At 47.0% G+C, this 3,108-nt stretch overlaps 1 pseudogene; it reads right to left on the bottom strand.

Moving 5' to 3' along the window:
* On the bottom strand, window positions 1-1,982 carry LOC127901401 (uncharacterized; annotated as a pseudogene).
* Between the last annotated feature and the right edge of the window lie 1,126 nt (window positions 1,983-3,108).

Here is a 3,108-nt window from a genome sequence, read left to right on the forward strand (position 1 = left end):
CTACACCCCATCTAAAGGAGCCTCCACTTGATCCTGGTCACCCTGCTCCTTATTCCCTTGGTCGGCCTCAGCCATATATCTCTGCACTCCAGCCTCCAGCTTACTCATATTAAGCTCGGGATATTTTTCCTTAAGCACAGACATGATGCATTTATAGCAGAAGGCAACCCCAGAGTCATACTCTGCATCCAGCCGATCATCCACATCAACAGATTTGCCTTTCACCTCGGCCAACTGCTTACTCAGAGATTTGATTTCTCCCTCAAGGGTCGTCTTCAAGGTATCCCGCTCACTTTGAGTAGCCTGAAGATCAGACTTCAGATCACCCAACTCACCCTCAAGTTTGGTAGAGTTGGATTCAGCCATAGCCACCTTTTCTTCCAGGTCCATGATCTGCTTCTGTAGATCAAGCAGCTTTTCCTTCGAGCAGTCGGCAGACTCAGCTCTTTTCTTCAAGTTCTAGTTATCAGCTTAAAGCTTCCTCTCATGGCGTGTGATCCTGTTCTTATAACAAGAAACTATAGTAGCCATCTTGAAGGAGACCCACTGGACAGAACCAGCCAATTCACTGAGATTCATGCTCTCAATGTCCTGGACCATTTTCGGTCCCACTGACTTCCCATAGTCCCTCTGATACGGGGTCAGGTAGTCACCCTGATCACGAGGCGGAAGAGGAGAGGATCGGTCCCCAGAGCGAATGCTGACCTCAGAACTCTTGTCGGTAGTTTTCTCCCCACAGCTCTTACGAGGTGGAGGAGGGGGTAGAGCAGGAACAGAAGCCTTGGAAGGACCAACACTGGCTTTCTTCGGAGGAGGGGGAGGAGGATTGCTGGAGCTGCTTGGAGCCCGACCACGCTTTCTAGTCATGGCGCTGAGGATCTTGTTATCCATTCCGGCAGCTACGTCCACTAAACGCGAATCGACTAGATTAGTCGATGACAAGAGATCTTGGCAGGTAGACGCGTTCACCAAAGCAGTCTCCACCTGGAGCAAGGGTCTGTCGTCAAACTCCTTGATCAAACCCCACGACTCTGAAAGAGCAAACAAGGTTAAAGAATCCAATAAGTAACGATCGGAGAAAGAAAATAGGCAATAAATAAACGACCTAGGGTGACAAAGCGCGTTGGAAGGTGAATATCACTACTAAGCGAATGGGCTGCTGGGCACCAATTTCCTTCAGCAAAGAAGAATTTGTTCTTTCAATTTTTACATGAAGAAGGAAATCCGGTGATCGGCTTCCTCTTCGCAGAGCTCGACATAAAGTAGTATCAGCATGCTTCCTTCGGGCTACTCCTCAGCTGGTATAAATGCTTTACTTCAACAAGGGAGGGTTCCTCTGATCCACACCTCTCCCATAACACATACATAGCTGAAAGAACCATCCACCCATTTGGATGTAGCTGACCTGGAGCTAAGTGCATACCACCCAGTATCTTGGCAAAGTAACGTTGAAGGGGCAACCAAGCTTCTAGTTTGAAGCTCTCCAGGTGCATCGTCATATATCCTCTCGGAGGCCGACTAAGAACATCATCTTTCCCAAGAATTACTAGGAGAACATCTGCAGGAATGTCGTAGAGATTTCTAAGTTTGAACAGGTCAGTTGGGGTGGTGGCACAGGCTATATAATCAATATGGTAGGAATCTGCCTCCACCCTATGGCCAAGGTTTCTTTTCTTAGGGGGTCTGCTCGGCTCGAAACTGCTCCCCTCACCATCACCTACGTCTTCAGGGACCCCAACCCCACCAGAGTTGTGATTCTCACCAGAGCCCGATGCGGGTCCACCTCTGTTTCCTACAAGCTCTAATTCAGGGAAAGGTGAAGTGGCCATTGGACGAGGGTATTCAAGGGTATCCCTATGATAGGAGGGACTTATACTGCGAGAGGAATGTATGATATCACTGGGTCCAAACAAATGGGGATAGGAATCCTCTATCTTTTCATCGCTCTCAACTACAATTCTTTTTCCCTTTCGGTGGGACATACCGAGGTATTAGAAGGAAAATCACAAAATATCTAAGAGTATGGGTACAGAAAAGGGACAAACACAGAACCCACAATACAAAACCCAATCAACAACAACCAGAAAAGAGGTTAAAGGCTATACCTGGAATAGGCTGGCACGGACAGCGTTGCTGTGATAGAGAAAGAACCCAGCAAGTGGAGGTTCCGGACGCAGAAAGTGTGAGCAAAGTTCAAAGAAGGAGTTGGCTTACGGCGGAGAGACGAATAACAAAATGATGATGATTTCGGTCTAGGAATTTGAAACGAAAAGGGGGAAATGGAAGCGTTTAAGTGATAGGGATGCCAGCTCACTCACTGTATATCGAGAATGGATAGCCCGTCGTTTCAAATTTCAAATACGAAGAGTCAGGAAGCGCCACGTCATTAACCGTTATAAAAGGCCTGACGAGACATAAGCCTAAATATATACGAGATATATTCATAAAGGCCCATACTCGGGTTAAAAATCTCCTCAGACGAGAGATGGAACCTCAGAGCCACCACAATGACGCGAGGACCAGATGGGTAGTTCCCAGAATCGGTAAGATTCGATTATCAGTTTCTACTCTCAACTCATTGCACTCGCAAGACCAGAAACTGAAGGACTAGTGTTAAGTAAATAAGAGCACCAGCTCAGCTATGCCATCATCCCCACCCCGGGGTGGATCACCTTAGTCGAATGATACGAGTAGAACACTGATAATGAGCCCTTCACAAACATGGGCCAACCAGAGATGATTACCAGCCAGAGGAATATACCGATCAGAAACGTATACCGAGCAGATGCCCATTCCCTAAAGAGCGGGAGCACGATCTCACGAAATCACGACAGTTACGCTTTTCCCAGAACCATTGAATGAGACACAATGTCCCACGTTTGCCCACAATGTGGCAGTTGGAGTCCCATGAGGGGCTGTCATTACCCGAGAAAGAGGGAATGAAGGGTGAACGGAAATGTGGGACAGCGGCTATAAAAGAGGAAAAAACCAATGAAGAAGGGGATGAAAAAACTGAGAGAGAAGGGAAAACTCTGCCAAATTGAAACTAAACTGTTTTTCTGTCTAAATTGAGAGTGAATCGTAAGCCATTCTAAATTGAATCGTTTT

Source organism: Citrus sinensis, chromosome 3 (genome assembly GCF_022201045.2).
Source record: "Citrus sinensis cultivar Valencia sweet orange chromosome 3, DVS_A1.0, whole genome shotgun sequence".
Taxonomy (NCBI): domain Eukaryota; kingdom Viridiplantae; phylum Streptophyta; class Magnoliopsida; order Sapindales; family Rutaceae; genus Citrus; species Citrus sinensis.